This window comes from Eretmochelys imbricata, chromosome 6, assembly GCF_965152235.1.
Source record: "Eretmochelys imbricata isolate rEreImb1 chromosome 6, rEreImb1.hap1, whole genome shotgun sequence".
Lineage (NCBI taxonomy): Eukaryota > Metazoa > Chordata > Testudines > Cheloniidae > Eretmochelys > Eretmochelys imbricata.
Window position 1 is genome coordinate 6,473,306 of NC_135577.1, and position 18,938 is coordinate 6,492,243.

At 52.2% G+C, this 18,938-nt stretch overlaps 1 protein-coding gene across 1 annotated transcript in view; it reads right to left on the bottom strand.

Annotated features, from left to right (window-relative positions):
* Positions 1 to 18,938, bottom strand: part of LOC144266036 (uncharacterized) — a 293,194-nt gene that overhangs the window by 95,112 nt on the left and 179,144 nt on the right. The window lies entirely within an intron of this gene.

The window sequence follows — 18,938 nt, forward strand, 5'->3', positions numbered from 1 at the left end:
CAGCATCCCTTGAGACACACTTCTCCACCCGGGAGGTGGAAGACACTTATTGCTAGGGCCCTACGAAATTCATAGTCCATTTTCATCAATTTCATGGTCCAAGGGTTTTAAAATTGGTCATTTTCATGTTTTCAGATGTTTACATCTGACATTTCACAGTGCTGTGACCCTGGCAGTCCCAACCCAAAAGGTACCCAGAGATGGGTGTGATCTCCCTCCCTGCCCAAGCAGCCATGCAGGTGAAGAGGAAGTCCTGTCCCTTCCCAGCCCAGCTGGGACTCACAGCTTAGGAGCTCCCAGCTGGGGCACTCCCACAAGCACGGGGGAGATCAGATTTCACTGAAAAGGTCTTATTTCACAGTCCCTGACACATTTTTCAGAGCTGTGAAATTGATCGGGTCCTACTTATTGATCTGGTCCTAGCTGCCCATTGCGTGGTGTGTGTCTTACCATAGACGTCTATTTGCACACTGAGTCAAAAGTTAATGAAGAGCTTGTGGGGACTTCAGACGGAAAATTAACCCGAAGAGATAAAGTATGTGTGGGGGAAGACTGTGTTTTCAGGTGGACAGCAAAGGTCGGAGGGGTATATCTGGGGGTGCAGAAAGACACCCTGGCATCCTTCATCTGGAAGACAAGTTGCCAGCATTGATCTCATGGAAGGAGGGTCTCAGCCATGCTGGCGGAGGGCTTTGGGGGCAGAAGTACCTTGTTAGCCAAGAGGGGATCTTGTTAGTGCGCTGAAGCTCTGGACCAGGTTAGGATTTTAGGGCACCTGTCACCCATTGTGTCCTGTTTGCTGCCTGTGACTCTCTGCCCTTCATTACACTAAGAGCGGCTGCCTCTAGAAATGACTCTAGGTGCTGTGTGTCGTGTGGAGCTGTGCACAGGGTGTAACCAGTCCGCTGGGGTGTACTGTTGCTGTGGGAACAGCAGGCTTTGTCAAGAGTGATGGAAGCTCCCTAAAAGTTTGGGGGGGCACCGTTGCTTGAACCGTTAGCCCACTCCCCATGCAGCCTGTTCCCCTGAGGCCTTGCCCCTGCACCGCTCTTTTCCCCAAGCCCCCACCCTTGTGCCACTCCTTCCCCCGAAGATACCCTCCTCCCCAAGCCCCTTCCCTCGCACCACCCATTCCCCCTCAGACCCCGCCTCTGGACTGCCTCTTTCCCTGAGGCCCCACTCCTCTGCCACCTCTTCTCACAAAGACCCCGCCCCCGCTCGCTCCTCTCCGCCCCCACCACTTGCCTTTATGGCTGCTAAAAAGTGATGGGGCCAAGGCCCTCTAGTCCCCCCTCTTCCAGGACCCCTGGAGCTGGTGATGCTGTGAGTGTCCAGGGGACCAGGTCTGGGCACTGCCAGGGGGTGCTCAGAGGACTGTTCCTCTCTAAGCTGCAGAGAGACAGCAGAGCCTGCGTGGGCGGAGAGGGGAGGTCGTGTGGTGCCTGTAGATGGGAGTCGGGGAGCTGGCCCCCAACTGGCACAGCCACGGCTGCTTCACGCTAATGTACGCGGGGGAACAGTCCCGCTGTTGTGGGGAACTTTCCTGGCTTCTGCACTACCCCGGTGAAGTGGGCTAGAGAAAGGATCTGAGTCCTCGCTCCCACTTCTTTTACCCAGTGGCCTCCCTGCCCTTGAGGACTCCCCTTCCACTCTCCTGCCTGGCAGAGTCCTCGTAACCCCAACAAGGCTGGGCCCAGGATTCCTGGGGGGCTCGACCCCCAACCCTGCTGCGGTCACCTAGGACAGGGGCGGGGGCGTCCCCACTCCGGGGTACTCTCTCTGCACTGGGCACTTCTCTGACCCACTGACCACTACATACAAGTTAAAGCAAATGCAAGTTATTTAATCAACAATTATTTTTAAAAAGAATAAGGAAAAATGGGAAAGGTTAAAGGATACACATCACCCCGCTCTGTGGCAGGGAACATCACAAACAGTGTCTCTGGAACATCAGGGCAGTTCACAGTCTGCTCCTTGTAAGTCCCAGGCCTTCTCAGGCCCTCGCTTTGCTGCAGGGATGCTGTGGGTTGGACACTCGCTCTGGTGGTGGCCACGCGCTCTCAGGCTCTAAGTGGTAGGACCCTTCTTCCCAGTGTCCCCCCACCCTGTCGGGGTTATGATCCAAGCCTGGCCTGCAGAGCCTCTTGGCTGAGGCATCTCCCTGTGCTGGGCCCGCTGCCCAGGGTCCCCTCGCTCTCCCCAGCTGCTCACCGCACCCAGCTCCAGACTGCTCCAGCTCCAGCTGCACCACTTGGTCTCTGCACTGCTGCTGCTCTGCCTCCAGCTCCCTGGGCTGCTTCTTTGGCCCCTCTGCCTCTGGTTGCTACAGCTCTGCTCCCAGGGCAAGTCTGCTCTATCTGGGCTGTGCCTCTGGCTTTGGGGATGCAGCTCTGCTCCCAGGACAGGGTCTGCTCTCTCTGGGCTGCTTTTCTGGCCCCTCTGGATCTGGCATAGCTCTGCTCCCCAGCTTAGCTTAGGCCCCTGCTTTCTCCTTAGCTCGGACCCACTCTGTCTGACCCAGACAAATCCAGCTCACATGGAGGACGGGACCTCCCTGGCCTCCTGACTCTCTGATTAGCCTGCCTGCCCTGTCGTTCAGGCTGACCTGGAGCATTGGCCTCTCCCCATTGTTCCTGGGGGCTGTCAGTCTCATGGTCCTGATTCCCCATCAACCCTGCCCCCTTTTTAGTACTGGGAGCTAGCCAACCAAAACACCCCCGGTGAATGTTAGTAAGGGGGCAACAGTCCCCTTACATTCCCTCTTGCTAAAATTCTGCTACAGCCACAATATTCACACCAGTACATCCAGGCCCCATAGTAACAACATATACCCACATAGCATCATATCAAAACTCATTAACAATTATCAAAAAAACATTTAACATATTTAACATTTCACATCTACTTCTTCATACTATACATAACAGTATTTATTAAAACACTTCATAGAACCAATAACCTAATCATCTCTAAGTCTAAGAGGAAGTACACCCTTATTAGCCCTCTGGGACCTTCTTAAAACTGGTGGTTCGTTACTCATATTTTCCATTTCCCGTTCTCGGGTAAAACTGGGTGAGTTTGAGGGATCTGGCCATTCCCGTTAGGGTTTGGGTTTACCCCGTTTGGTTTTAGTCTCCTCTGGAAATGCTGCTCTATGCCTCCTACGAGCCCTGGTAAGACTAAAAGACCAATGCTTTAGCTGGTCCCTAAGTACTACTCTCTCAGGACCTCCTTGTTCAGGCTGGATAGCGTACACTGGCAGTTCCGGATTGTTGTGGGTGACCACAGTGTGGGGATTTGGCTCCCATTTGTCCTGTATTTTATTACGTCTCTGGCGTCCGTGGCTGCGAACTGGTACACAGTCACCAGGTCTGATGAGAGCCCCTCTGGACTTGCAATCATAAGTCCTTTTCCTACTTTGGGCTGTGTCTTTAGTTGCACTGAGAGTAACTTCGCTGGCTGTCTTTGGTCTGTCATGGACACCTTTGACCCAGCCATCCAAACTGGTCACCTCATCCTTTGAAAAGGCTTCTTGATGCTTCTCTGGCAACACCCTTAAGTTAGCCACCTGTGCAGGAATCAGCCCTTGGCATGCCGCTTGAACTGGAACTGGCAGTCTCCCACCACATCTTTCCTGAGGAAAGGTAACTTGTTCTCCCCTCTCCCCAAATGTTACCTTCACCTGAGGGATCAGCTCCTCAGGCTGTAACTCCATAGCCTTCACGCTTGAGTTTAGAAGACTCACTGGTACTCTTCCTTTGACGGCACTAGTCAGTACATTGGCTGACTGAAGTCCATTAGGTAGGTTTACCCCAGATGTAGGCTCTACAAGAGCTCGATACCTATTGGTATTTTCTGATACACAGCAGTGTTCGTCAAGGAACTTCCCTCTCTGAGGAGGAATAACAGTCTACTGTTTTCTGCCCACTTTAACATTTCCAGTCTGCCCCGGAGGGTCCAATGAACGGTTTTGTCTCTGTGCTCGAGCCAGTACTCGACTCAGCACAGCATTCTTCTTAGCGTGCCCATGATGGTTCATCCTCCTGGTTCCTTCTTCTGGCAACGCTAGCTCCTTCAGCTCACTAATGATGTTCATCCCTAGAATCCCTGGGACTCCTTTTCCTATATGGCTCCCTTCAGAGTCTTTGTCTTTCAAAGACTGCATTTCCCTGGCAGTGTCTGGCCCATGTAGTCTATGTCTGCTTCGAGGCATCCCACCACTGGGATTGCCAGTCCATTAACTGCTGTTAGACGTACAAACTGTGTGCTGTGCATGGTCAGCTCCTTGTCTTTCAAATATTTTTGAAAATGTGACTCAGTAATGGTGGAGACTTCTGAGCCAGTATCTAACAAACATCTGGTCTTCACCCCTCCTATACATACTTCAGCAGTTAGACATTCTCCAAATGCTCGCTTACAGAAGTCACTAGATATGCTGGCATTGCCCACATTCCTTTCAACGCTGTATGCAGAGTGATTTTCCACCAAGGAGATGCCTAGGAATCCTTCTGCCACTGCTTGCCCTTCTACTGTAGATGCACCACTTGCTCCTGGTGCCCCATGGGTTTTCAGTATCTGGGATTCTGTTCTCCTTCTCAGTGGACATTCCCAGCTAATATGCCCTGACTTTTCACAAGTGTAACAGATGTACCTTCCCAGCTCATCCTTTAGTGGGGCTCTTCGGGATCCCGGTGCCCTTGGATACTTTGATATACTAATGGGTTTTTTTTCTTTCATTAACTCAGTCACCACTTTTATTATCTCCTCCTGTTGGACCGCCAGTTTTTGGACAGCCTCACTTAAACTTTCCAGTGTTAACTGTGTTTGGGGCAGGGCCTTTTCCCCAGCAGCTGAAGTGGGGGCCTAGTGAATGTGTGTATGGCGGATAGGCTTGGCTTCGTGTACAGGGGACAGGAACTTCCTCTTCTTCTGACCACATATTGGCAGCCTGCATGAGTTCATGAAACTTCTTACTGGGCTCTTCCTTAAACCTCCTTTTCATTTCGCGGTGCAGGGAATCATTCTGGATCCCAGCACTAACTGCTCTTTCAGAACCGTATTTGGGTCTGGAACTCGTTGAGGGTCTCGCCGCGCCACTTTGCTCATTCTCTCCTGGAGGTCATAAGCATATGCCCAGATAGTTTCACCGGGCTCCTGCTTTTGCTCAAAGAACTGCTTTGGGGTTCCAATAGGTACCTTATCTCCATACACTTCCAGGAGGAGTTCAAACACCTTTTCCACATCTTTTTTGTCTGCCACTGCCATGAACTTTACTGTGGCCTTGGCCTGGCCCTTGAGGTGCTCCTCTACGAAGTCCACATGAACTTCTTCGGGTACTCTTAGCACAAGCAGAGCCACCTTCACAGACTTGACCCATTCCTCTACCGCAATGTCTCCTGATCTTGCCGGAAGCCACCAAACTCTGTGACCTTCTGCTCCCGTGGGACATAAATAGTAGGGGGTTTCTTAGCTTCTGCTGCCTGTTGGTCTATTACCGCCTTAGCCAGTGATAAGGCTTCTCTCTGTTCTGTTCTAGCTTGTTGTAATGCCTCAGCTTGGTCTGACAATCTACGCTGAAGTTCAGCAAACTGGGCCCGTACTTCTTCAATTCCAGCTATGATAGGGTTCTTGACCAGACCTGGACAGTGCTACCAGAACTCAACCAGTAAACCAATGGGGTGGACCCTGTGGATAGGATCCTGTTCATGATGCCAATTATGTAAGCGGGGGGAATAGTCCCGCTATTGTGCGGAACTTTCCTGGCTTCTGCACTACCCTGGTGAAGTGGGCTAGCAAAATGATCTGAGTCCTCGCTCCCACTTCCTTTACCCAGTGGCCTCCCTGCCCTTGAGGACTCCCCTTCCACTCTCCTGTCTGGCAAAGTCCTTGTAACCCCAACAAGGCTGGGGGGCTTGACCCCCAACCCTGCTGTGGTCACCTAGGACAGGGGATAGGGTGTCCCCACTCCAGGGTACTCTCTCTGCACTGGGCACTTCTCTGACCCACTGACCATTACATACAAGTTAAAGCAAATGCAAGTTATTTAATCAACAATTAATTTTAAAAAGAATAAGGAAAAATGGGAAAGGTTAAAGGAAACACATCACCCCGCTCTGTGGCAGGGAACATCACAAACCGTGTCTCTGGAACGTCAGGGCAGTTCACAGTCTGTTCCTTGTAAGTCCCAGGCCTTCTCAAGCCCTGGCTTTGCTCCAGGGATGCTGTGGGTTGGACACTTGCTCTGGTGGTGGCCACACGCTCTCAGGCTCTAAGCGGTAGGACCCTTCTTCCCAGTGTCGCCCCACCCTGTTGGGGTTATGATCCAAGCCTGGCCTGCAGAGCCTCTTGGCTGAGGCGTCTCCCTGTGCTGGGCCCGCTGCCCAGGATCCCCCTCGCTCTCCCCAGCTGGTCACCGCACCCAGCTCCGGACAGCTCCAGCCCCAGCTCCACCACTCGGTCTCTGCATTGCTGCTGCTGCTGCTGCTCTGCCTCCAGCTCCCTGGGCTGCTTTTCTGGCCCCTCTGGCTCTGGTTGTTGCAGCTCTGCTCCCAGGGCAAGTCTGCTCTCTCTGGGCTGTGCCTCTGGCTTCGGGGCTGCAGCTCTGCTCCCAGGACAGGGTCTGCTCTCTCTGGGCTGCTTTTCTGGTTCCTCTGGATCTGGCATAGCTCTGCTCCCCAGCTTAGCTTGGGCCCCTGCTTTCTCCTTAGCTCGGCCCCGCTCTGTCTGACCCAGGTAAATCCAGCTCAAATGGAGGATGGGACCTCCCTGGCCTCCTGACTCTCTGATTAGCCTGCCCACCCTGTCGTTCAGGCTGACCTGGAGCATTGGCCTCTCCCCATTGTTCCTGGGGGCTGTCAGTCTCATGGTCCTGATTCCCCATCGACCCTTCCCCCTTTTTAGTACTGGGAGCTAGCCAACCAAAACACCCCCACTGAATGTTAGTAAGGGGGCAACAGTCCCCTTACACTAAGGGCAGGTGCCTCACAACCCTGGATCTTCCCAGGGAGTGTCCCACATGGGGAGTGGGACACTGACTTTGCAGGCAGAGGTGGACTGAGATCTATTCAACTATGTGTGTCATAGACCCTCTACAGCACTTACAATAAGGATTCCCCTTCAACTTGTGAGGCTGGGGCTGGTGCTTTGGCATGAGGAAGGGATGGGATCTCCTCCTGCTGTTGAGAGCCACAGCAGCCCTTCCTTTCCGCCAGGGCACTGAGCTGGCACAGAGAGAACAGGGTCTGGGATAGAGCCAGGAGTCAAACCCAAATCTCTTGACTCAGGGCCACATCTTAGTCCCCAGACCAGTTGGAGTCCTTCCCTCTGGGGTGATTGCGACATTCCCCTCTGGTGTTATCTGGACCGGTGATCTGATAGGCCTCTCCAATCCTTGACTCTGGGAGCCAGCCTTCCCCTGCTCTGCTGTGAGAACCCCCACTCCTGGGCTGTCCACGCACAGCCTCTGGCATGTAAGCTGCTCCCCGCTACTTGCAAGCGAATGACACTAGCCAATATCTCCGGTCCCAGACACAACCCTGGGAACCTCCATCTTGCAGTGTCCAGTTATGCCTGCTGGCTGCTGCAAGCTTATATAAGTTTGTCAATATAACAAAGAAATTGCTATGTACCAAGCTTGTTATCCCAAGGGGAGTCTCTGACACACTGTAAACCAAATGCACTGCTTCAGGTAGAATAAGCAAAGAGATTTATTAACTATAAAGGTAGATTTAAGTGATTATAAGTCAAAGCATAACAAGTCAGATTTGTTTAAATGAAATAAAAGCAAAACGCATTCTAAGCTGATCTTAACACTTTCAATGTCCTTACAAACATAGATGCTTCTCACCATAGGCTGGCTGGTTGCTCTTTATCCAGGTTCTCCTCTTTGATCAGTGCTTCAGTCACTTGGTGGTGGTGGTGTCTGTAGATGGCGGTGGAAGAGAGAGAGCATGGCAAAATGTCTCTCCCTTTTATCATGTCCTTTCTCTCTTCTTTGCTTTGCCTGCCCCCCCCCCACCCGTTCAGAGTCAGGTGAGCATTACCTCACCGCAGTCCCAAATTGGCCAAAGGAAGGGGGTGACTCCCACGAGGGTCTAACAGATTCTTTTGTTGCTGCCTAAGCCAGTGTCCATTGTTCCTGTGAGGCTGGGCTGGGTTTGTCCCATCCATGCCCTGACAGGGTGTGAACTGCCCCTCTGTTCTTGGAGAGTTTTTGCATGGGCTTGCTTTAAGCCATGAGGATACATTTTCAGCCTCATAACTACATACAGTACATGAAATTATAACCTATAACCTTACTATAACATGGCTGTAACAATTACTATAACATCACTATAACAACCATGTTCAGTGCATTATGAGCCTTTCAACGTGACAAACTTTGCACTGGATACCACACAATCATTTTATAGAGATGAACATGGGGGAGCAGGGTGTTCCCCCCAAGGTACAGAACGTCACAGTGGTGCTCAGCCAGTCTGGGGCACTTTGACCTCCCTGAACAGCTCCCTACATTGGGCAGTTCCCAGGATGCTGTGGACAGCTGTGTTTGTTCCAAGATCTAGTCCCCACCTCGAATCCATTCTCCGGGGACAGAGGGAATGCGGAACCCGCAGAAAAGAATCACGGTCACCGTGAAGATGTGGAGAGCTCTGCTGCATCACAGTGACTCTCATCTCAAATGAAACCCCACCCACAATCAAACCATAGGTGTTTAGGAAACACCCTCTCCAGCTCTTCCCCCTGGGTCTCCCCTCTGCATCATGTTGGACAGTCTCTCACAAAAATGTCTCAGGCACAAATGAAAATCAAGGCATCCATGAGAGTTTTAATGCCATGACATGCCCAGAGCCCTAACCACACCCCCTACGAGCTTTTCAGAGTCACTGCTTTCCAGGGTACAGGCCCCCATCAAGTAAATGGGAAAGATATTCTCTTTGGTCATGGATGTACAGCTTTGCATTTGGCTGCGCTAAAACACATCAGTTTGAAAAATGTGTATAGCGTTCAGGGTTTAGACTTTATGAAATGCTTGTGTAAGTTGCTACAGGCATTGATCTCACTGGAATATCTGTACCCCACGTTATGAGGTTATATTGTGGACACAGACCACGGGAAGTTCCACCTCATGGGTTTGACAGGCAGCTGCCCCATGGCTCCTGATTGGCTCCCTGTCCCATAAAAACCCAAGAAGTGGTCCAGGAAGTGTCCAGGCAGCAGCATGGCTCTTCGGTAGCTGCTACGACTGTTCCTGTTCTACGCTCTGGAACTCCTGGCTTGACCTCAGCTTGATTTGGACTCAACAGGCTCAACCACCGCCCCCTCCAGTACAGGTCTGAGGACAGAATGAGTACGAGGTGCACGAGATACTGGACTCAAAAATCAGACACGGCTCCTTATCGGCTGGGAGGGTTCTGGCCTGGAAGAGCAATCCTGGGTTCCTGCATCCCGAGATCACACACCCAACTTCATGGCAGCCTTCCATGATTTGGGGTCCACAGTTTGTGTGGTGGTTTTGGCACAAAATCCTACAAACCTGCCAAACCGAGACCAGAAGAAGGCACCCCTTGTGGGGTGGGGGGGGGCAGCAGTAAACGTAAGACTCCCTGAGTCTAGAGCCAGGCCAGTAGTATTACCAGGCAGCTGATAGCTCCAGGCTGATACCCAGTAGTAGCTATAACCAGCCTCTGCTCCACCTCCCGTGACCCGCTGTGGACACAGACCATGGGCTGTTCTACCTCAAGGGTTTGACAGGCAGCAGCCCCAAGGCTCCTGATTGGCTCCCTGCCCTATATAAACCCAAGGGGCATTTCAGTCTCTGTCCAGGCAGCAGTGTGGGTCTTCTGTAGCAGCCATGACTGCCCCTGGCCCATGCTCTTCAGCTCGTGGCTTGATTTGGTCTTTGCCTCCTGACTCAGATCCTGAAACCCAACTTGAACCCTGACCCTCCATATTGACCCTGGTCCGGACCTGACTATGGACTCCTCGGCTACTCCTAGCCTCAGGTTTGCCCCTGCTCTGAGCCCTGGCCCTGACTGCTCTTGTTGGGATCCTGTCGGAGAGACCCTACACATGTCCCCAGCATGAGAGAGGGTTCACCCAGCCTGCTGTCCTGAGCAGACAGCAGAAGACCCACCAGTGTGCTCACAGTGGTGTCACAGGCTGGCCCTTTAAGGGGAGTTGGGCTCAGCCCTGGTCAGCTGCTCCTGATCAACCAGTTCAAGTCAATGATCAGCTCCAGCTGGGGAGGAGATGGGGGATCTCTATAAAGGGGAGAGCAGCCCTGCTGGGGATACACCTCCACCAGCTGTATTCCCAGTCGTGGGGTCCCCCAAGGCCCCCTGCCCCAAGGAGAGCTCCCCCTGCTGGAAAAACATCTGTGTCTCCTGCACACCCAACCCTGGGGGAGCTGAGTTAGGGAGAGGGTGGCAGGAGAGAAGGAGACTCCAGGGGCAAGCCCTGGAGAGGCAGATAGCCTGGAGGCAGGCTGGGAATAAGGATCTAGCTTAGGGAAGAGCCTCCAGGCTTGGGTAGGAGCCAGGCCTCCAGGGAGACAATCTGGAGGGTCAGCACTCTGTGTGAGAGAGAGGGGCTGGAAGCAGTGCCTGGGAAGGACGGCAGACCCTTGGTGCTACTGCTTAGGGTATTTATCAGTGTCCCAACGGGGGGATGGTGGGCACTGCGGAGGACAACCCTGCCATAGTAAGGATGAAGCCAGCTTGAATGGAGAGTTTATTAACTGCCAGAGGATCAACCCAAGGGGGAAGCCCCAGGCTGGCGAGGGCTCCTAGCTGCAGCTTATGGCGCATTGGGGTAGCCACAAAGAAGGGAAATCTCAGGGGGATCCCTTGCAATCAGATCTCGGTGCTGGCTGCAAGGACCGCACCCAGGGCAGTGGTCCTATGAATGCCCTGACTAGAGAAGGTGCTGCAGTCAGCAGGGGGAAGCCCATGAGGGATAGTCCCTGTTGGCTTTACTGCCCAAAGCTTTGGTGCTTAGGAACAGCTGGTACAGAACGCTGCAGTGCGGGATATTGGGCGTGCATCAGACCTGTCCACTCCCTCCACTGGCTTCCCTTCGGAACAACTCCTGACTGATGCCATGTGCGGATGTGCCGATTCCAGAAAAGGAGGGTCTTGTTCCTGTTGGGTGTCACCCACGTTGAAAGTGGAACACTGCACCTTAAATTCATGCCCACCTGAATACGGCTTAGTTTCCATACCCTGAGAATACTGAATCTGGTTCTCAGGCTTGGTCCTTAGCTTCAAGGCTTGGTCCCAGGGAATCGAGAAACATCTCAAGCTTCAGGATAAGGATCAGGGTTGGCAAGTCTGCCCCTCTGGGTCTTCTTGCTCTGCCTCTGTACAATGCCTAAAACCATGGGGATGTGGTGGCCTAGGTGCTACCGTAATACACCTAATAAATGTCCAGTACCAAATACAGAGGGGTCCTGGTCCATGGGAAGGTAGCCTACATGCTTCCGTAATTCACCCAGTAAATAATCTTCAGTGCTTAGAACAGCTGTATCCTGGTCAATGACTGGGGCTCCTAGGTGCTACCATAATACACCTAATAAATACTATACCGTGCCCAGTGCAATGGGGACCTGGACCATGCCTGGGGCTGTCCTAATTGCTACTATCATTGAGGTAGACCATCTGTGCTGGACACAGCACTTTCTCAGGGCCTGATCCCAGGCTGGAACAAACTCCTCAGTGACTACAGACCATTCCAAACCTCCCCACCCTTCATTCCAAGCATCAGGGGCATTTCTTTGATCTTGCCTTCTCAAGCATAGAGCTGTTTGTGTGTGTGTGTGTGTACACACATACAAGAGGGTCTCACACCTTTGTTGCTTCTGCAAGCAGAGCTCACAGCACATGCCACGGGTTCCTTGCATCTGTTCACTCCCCACCCCACAAGCTCCCTATGTATCTATCCCATCCCTCTCTCTTCGTCCCATTGCAGAATGCAAGGGTGGAAGGCGCTCAGATACTCCAGTGCTGAGCGCTGTCTAAGACCCAATGTTGAACAGGGAGCACTTCACTCTCATATGCCACATCTCTGCGTTTCTTTGGGGCAAGTCATCTGCAAGGACTGAACTTTAGCGAAAAGCCTCTCTCTGCTTTCTGAGCTAGAGGGCCAGGTTCTGGGAGTTTAAATGGTCCAAAGCCCATTGCAGGGCTCTGCTTCTATTGCAGAAGATTTGTCTGTGCCTGTGTCAGGGTTGCAAACCCATGCGTAGGCTGGGTGAGACGTTCCAGTGGCCAGCAGAATGTGACGTAGCCTTCTCAGAGTTGGACAAAGGCTCCTGTGACTGCTCCTGTCTGGGCCTACCCAGGTTTCAGACCCCCTTTCTTATTGGACACAGATGGCTCGGGGGCAGTATTGACACAAGAACACAAAGCACCGGGGAGGGCCAGAGCTTATTACAGCCGAAGTCCAAAGTCCAGTGGTATGATTTCACAATATCGAGATGGCCTTGCTGAGATGCGAATGACAAGCACGCCCCTAAGCAGTGAGCAAGGAATTAGTGCTCAATGGAGATGGGTGTGATTAGGAAGAAGTGGCTGTCTCCTCTCTCTCCCCATAACTTGCAGATATGAAAATGTTCCTGGCTCACCTGTTGGACCAGTGAATGGGGGGTGTGGGGGTTTACAGGAATGGACTCCAGAACATCGAAAAGCTTCCCAAATAGAGGATCTCGATATCAACGTAGACTGGAAAATCATTTGGCAAACACAGCCACCGTGGAAGATAGCTTTTACTGTAGTATGGGGAGGGGATGTTGTCTGCTCACAGCAGGAACACTCCCGTCTCCGATGCAATATTTTGTAAGATCAAATCTGAGTTGGTGTGAAAACATCCTGACAGAAAGACGCTGTGTCGATATAGAAATACTTAAGACCGTGTCATTGGTAATTTGCTAAATTATGTCTTCTCTGAGAGGGGAGGGTAATTTTCTGGGTTGGATCAACCCTAATTCAAACTGCCCTTCATTCAGGATACATGTAAGAAACAAACCATCAAGCTCCTTTATGAAATGGCTAGCGGAAACCATGGGAGCCGCTGCTCAAAATGCAGGTCATGAAAGACCAGTCGGAAACTGAGCTGTGGGCGGGGGAGGGGTTTTCTGGGTGCTCCGAGTGTGAACAGAAGGAAAGAGAAGTCAGCAAGGAAACACTAGCCACAGAAGCAGTGAAAGCCTGACACTGACTAAAAGGTGAGAGAGGTTTTGGAAAGAGTGCTAGCGAGAAAGGGGGTTGGGGGGTGGGAGCAAAGAAACTGTCTCCTGCTATTTGATTCCTGCAGTGTTCAGGGAAACAGGATTTTGTATGTTCTTTACAAACAAACAGGACTGCATCCAAGGAATACCTGACTCCATCATTAATGTAACCTTCTAACTGAAAGGCCCTGAATATTGCAGAATATAGGCCACGAGGCCCTGAATATTGATGAACCACTCAATGCAAAAGGGACAAAGCCATTTAGAAATGTGCCCTAAGGAAGAGGCTGATAGCTGCCATGAGATGGGTCTTTGATTTATTGACAAAGCTGATAGGAGTGTTAAGCACCTTTCTTTCAGACTAAATTGAAGGAGCAATTAAATGTCCCTTTATGTAGTGAGAGCTGGAAATGGGAAGCCATTGCCCAAGCCAGAAAGGGACAAGGGAAGGCCACTCAGAAGTTTAAACCATAAGGAATGTGGGACTTTGATACCCAGAAAGATACAGGAGTCCCAGAAGAATCAATTCTGTCTAGTCCTTTTCAATATCTACATGCAACTGCGAGGTGAACTGGTCAGATGGATTCAAGTGCAAGCAATATGCAGATGAGACACAGCTCTACAAACCCTTGCCCACACACCAACACACCACTACCACCAAAAATGGCCAGTGCTTGGATGAGATCAACTCATGGTTAAGAACAGCTGGCTGAAGCTGAACCCAAGCAAGACAAGGGGTGTTGCTGGTGGGCAGAGGAAAGTCCTTTCAAGAGTTCACAGCCCTGGCACAGTCTCCTGCAGTTGAACAAGCACCCACACAATCAGTCAGTTCAGTCCATAGTCTAGGAGTACTCTTGGATTCCCTGTTGACGCTGATCTCTCACATAGCAGCATCTGTGGGTAACCTTTCCAACCATCTGTGGCAGTCTAGAACACTCTATCCCACCCTGGTGGACAAAGACCTGGCCTCAGTTATACACCTATTCACCACCTCTCAGCTGGACTACAGTAATGTGATGGATTGTCACCTGGGCATGAAGCCATCGGTGTTTAGGAAACTCCAACTAGTCCAGAATACTGCAGAACATCATTCCCCAGTATGGGGTACCACATGGGAATCTAACCCATCCTGTGCTCTCTACACTGTCCTCCCTGAGAGTAGACTGAAGTTTGAGACCTCAGGTTTTTACCTTCAGGATGCTCCATTGCCTATGTCAAGGGTATCCATGAGAAGTGGGTGCAATCACGGTCAAGTGGCCACTCATTAGCATATCTGAGTCTGTGGGGAACGGATCAATCCACTTTGCATTGTGGAAAGCTCCAGCAGGGAAGAGACCAGGCTGGAAAGTTCTCCATCAGACTTCCTGGCACCTTCCCCCACAGCTGGGGCATCATTTTCTCAGGAGGATACATCTCAAAACTGCCCTAGACTATAAAGGAGAGGGGAAAAGTCCCCCAAGGGATTTTTCACCTAAGATGCCAAAGGAGTTGAGCACGTTGGACTTTGTGGGAGATCCTGAGTAGGGGGTGGGCAGCCGTCTAGCTGAAAGGATGTGTGGTAAGAATCTTACTTTGAACCAAGACTGTAGTTTTGTTAAACCTGAGTCACTAGAAAGGGGTTTTCACTTCATTTACTTGTAACCATTTCTGACTTTATCCCTGACCCCTGAACTCACTTAAAGGCTCTCTCATTTTGATGAAATAAACTTCTTTTGCTTTTATTCTAAATCAGCCGCGTGCTGTGTTTGCCTAGAAGTGAATATTCACTCCAGTTAAAGGAACAAACTGTTAGGCTTTTGTCTCTTTAAAGAAGCCATTGTCTGTATCAAAAAGAAAAAAGTGGGTGATCAGCACCCACCCGCCAATCAGCTGTTTGGTGGGAGGCGCTGGGGGAGGGGGCGAAGCAGGGGTGGGAGGAGGCGGAGCGAGGGAGGGGCATGCTTGAGGGAGGGCATGGGAAGAAGTGGGGTGGGGTGGAGCACCCACCTAGGAAGAAGAAAGTCGGCACCTGTGGTCTGTATTACTCCTCTGACTGTCCCGGACAGGGCTGGACATTTCAAGGCAGAAGGTTTTGGGGAAATTTGGGACTGGGGGTATGTTGGGGTCACTTGTCTAGCAGTAACCAAGGCTGGCGGAGACCAGAGTAGTGCTGTAACGCACAGGCGGCTGGAGTCAGAGTCGCTGGCTGGGAGCATCCAGACAGGGAGCTACAGCAGTTGAGCATTTTAAGGCTCTCAAGGTTACAGGACAAGCGATGCCACAACTTCTAGCTGGTCTGAATTGCAGCCCAGAAGGTGACCATAGCCTTATGCTTATTGACAAGTTACTTTCCCATGGGATACGGTAGCTCTTGCCCTCTGGTTAGCTCTTGCAGCTCTTGTCCAGTTCAAAAAGCTGAGATCCAACTGCCATGAGACTGATCGAGTCTCTCCTCCATATTGGACAACCACTTGGGCCATTTCTTCTGCTTTTATGCATTCACGGTCTCAGTCTCTTAGCCGGGGGGCCTCTCTTCTGAGTGCTTGCCCGGTGTGTGTGTGTGTGTGTGTTTGTCTTTGGAATTCTCCAGCTTGCATCTAGTCCAGATTGTAAACGTCGTCTGTTGCCACAGGTGTCCATTGTTCTCATATTGATTGGCTCCGTTCTCATCCTCTCCCTTCTCCGGTGGTGGGTTTTGCTCCAGGTAGATTGGGGACACAATAGCCAAGCTGTCACATAGCTCTAAAATTGCTTCCTATACAAACATCTCACAACAATTGGCGACTTCTTACCTTTTGTCAGAGACCTCCACGACCCCCTTCGGTGAGGTGTTCTGACCTGGAACATCAGGGGCTTTGTCTTATATACGCAACTATACCCCCCCCCCGAAAAAAAAACTTTCCTGATTTTTCACACTTGCTATCTGGTCACTCTAGGGGTAATATACATGCCTGGGGGGTCTCTGTGTTACAGCTGTTCCGGAATTCCTGTAGGTCCCAGACCAGGTGGCTCCTTTCCCTTCCTGGCTGCAGAGTGTCCTCTGGGCCGGGCAGGGTCTTTTCTGAGGCTGCTGCAGCTGGGACCTTGCAGTGAAATGCAGGGGCCAGAGCCACCAGGAACCATTTTCCTCCCAGCAACCCCACTACCCTAGCTTCTTTCCCAGGGCCTCCCCCTACCTGGTGTTCCAGCATATCTTTCTTTAGGATTCCAGCACTGGCTAGATGGACCTCAGTGTGCTCCGATCTGGGGAGTGCTGTGTTCCTCTCTCTTTCTATGGCACTGCCTTTATCCCAGCTGGGTCAGTATCCATGTGATCCCTTAACCTGAAAACCCTTTCCGGGCCTGTCCCTGCTTTACAGAGCCGTCTCACCCAAACACCAGCTTTGTGTAAACGGGGCACCATGTACGTATAGATTTTTCCATCTGTCAGGGTGTAGGGGAGGGGGGAATTGAGCTCAGAAAGGTGTCAGTAGTGCATAGCTTGCAAATCTACAGCCTAAAAAGGATGTGAAATTGATGTGTGAATTTCTCAGCTCGGCCCCCCTCACTCTGACTCAAAGGCTGGGCATGAGGAAGCTAGGTTTTTAGTTAGATTGAGGACGGATATGACTCCTGTGTGAGAGAAAGATGGAGAGAGCTAGAGATACCCCAGTCAGCATTAGGTCTCTGTGGGTCCTCACTATAAACCTTATTTATCCTCCCCCACCCCGCTCCAAGTTGTCTCCTGCTCTGTCTTGAAACCACTTTATGCCTCTCTCCCGGGTCAAAGTGGCCCCCTGTCATGCCAGGCAGTGCACGGAGCCCGGCCGAGAGCTGGGGACCCCCGTTGGGCTGGGATGCTGCATCGAGCCCGACTAAGGTCCAAACTGTGCTGGGTGCTGCACAGACGCACAGTGAGAGACGACCACTTCCCTAAAGAATTCAGTCTAAGTAGACAAAGGAAGGCTTATTATCCTTAGTTGGGGAAAACAGAGTCCCAGAGAGATTCAGTAACTTGTGCAATATCATACAAGGAAACTGCAGCAGAGTCAGGAGCAGGACCTAGGTTCCTGAGTCCAGTTTAATTCCTGAACCACAAGCCCAGCCTGTCTCTGTAGTGGGCTCCCTGGTCTGTCAAATTTAATCGAGAGGCAAGCAATAGAAATATGCAGCCTACAGTGGTCAGTAGGGGATGATGCCTTTTCTATCGGGGTATCTGGAAACACCATATAGGATTCTGGTGCAGGAAGAGAATTCTCTGTTGCTCTAGGATGGACCCCAAAACGGCCATAGGACTGTGACCCTTTCCCATTCAGGCCTGCATGATCTGTGTCCTTCTCTTCAAACACCATGCGCCCAGGGTTTAGATTGTGTCTTTGACAGATGCTCTGAGACAATGTAGACAGCCCCGTGTGCAGGAAAAGATGGGTTTGAATAGTGGCTGAGCTAGATGTTTTCCCTGCACATTTCCTGCTTTGGGGGATTTCCCCCAATACTGGGTCCTACCCCAAAGGCAGCTGAACAAGCTCCAGAGGAGGGATCCCTGTACAAATGCTCAGCCTAGAAAGCATGCTGTTGTTGTTGTTGGTTGTTGTTGTGCGGGTTTAGGGGCACTGGGAAATGCATGAAGGTCCCGTTGTGTGTTTTTTGAATGGGGAACAGGGTCCTGGCTCTGGGTGTGGCTTTTCCACTTTCCCTTTTGCCGCAGCTGGTCCTGGATCACATGTCACAGGCTGGGGGGCCAAATGGCCTCTGGGGCTGGGTTCCAGATAAGCAGGGTTGGCTTCAGGCAAAATGGCGCCCTGGACGAACTCGTCCTTGAGTGCAGTTGGAGAACAGCAGCGTGGGGCGCAAGGCGCGAGAGCCAGCTTCTGGCCCCAGATCTGAGCCCGGCTGCACATGGAGGAGTTTCTGAGCCTGGGGGTTCCCCCGGCCATTCGCCCCGACCATCTAGCTGGAGGAGAGCGGTTGTGTGGCATCACCCGTCCCTGCAGGAAAGGGGGACACGGGCCGGCCCGCTTGCTCCGCAGGGGCCAGCTCTGTTGCCTGTGACTTCCTGCCAGGCTGGCAGCTCCACCCACGCCCCGCCCGTGTGTCCAGGGGCTTCAGCCCCGGGCTCGCCCGCACTCATCTCCTCTCTGGCAGCCCAGGCCTGCCATCTTGTGGCACTCAGATGGCACTCATCCTCCCCAACCACGGCACCCTGGGCGGTCACCCAACCACAAGGCCGGCCCTGCAGGTAATAATTGGAGAAATTAGAAGCCTTGCTGACTCCCCTGTCTGCTTTCCTCTGGAGCACAGAGTGAATGGGCATCAGCTGCGTCTGGAGTGGTGCCCGGGGGCTGTTTATACAGGATCACTAGGCCGGTGCTGAGATGCAGCTGCCTCTGGGGTGGGGCACAGGGGCTGCTTATACAGGGATTCCTTGCCTGGCACTGAGATGAGCCACCTCCCAGGTGAGTACAGGGGCTGGTTAGCCGTCATCCAGCAACGCAACTTAGAAGTGAATCCGACATCAGTGTAAACCCATCCCACTCCCTGAGTTTCCTCCATCATGGCCCTGGCCTAGCAGAGCCCTGCTTCACTCCTGTGAGCTGCCACAGGGTGCAGCACCCACGGGGCTGGGGTACCAGCTCCCCACCAGTGCAGATCAGGTGGGAGCCCTCTGCCCTTCTCACGCCGAGTGGCTCACACAGCCAAAGGGGAGGCACCAGCCCAGAGGGGTTCGCTCCTGCGGGAACGGCTGGGAGGGCAG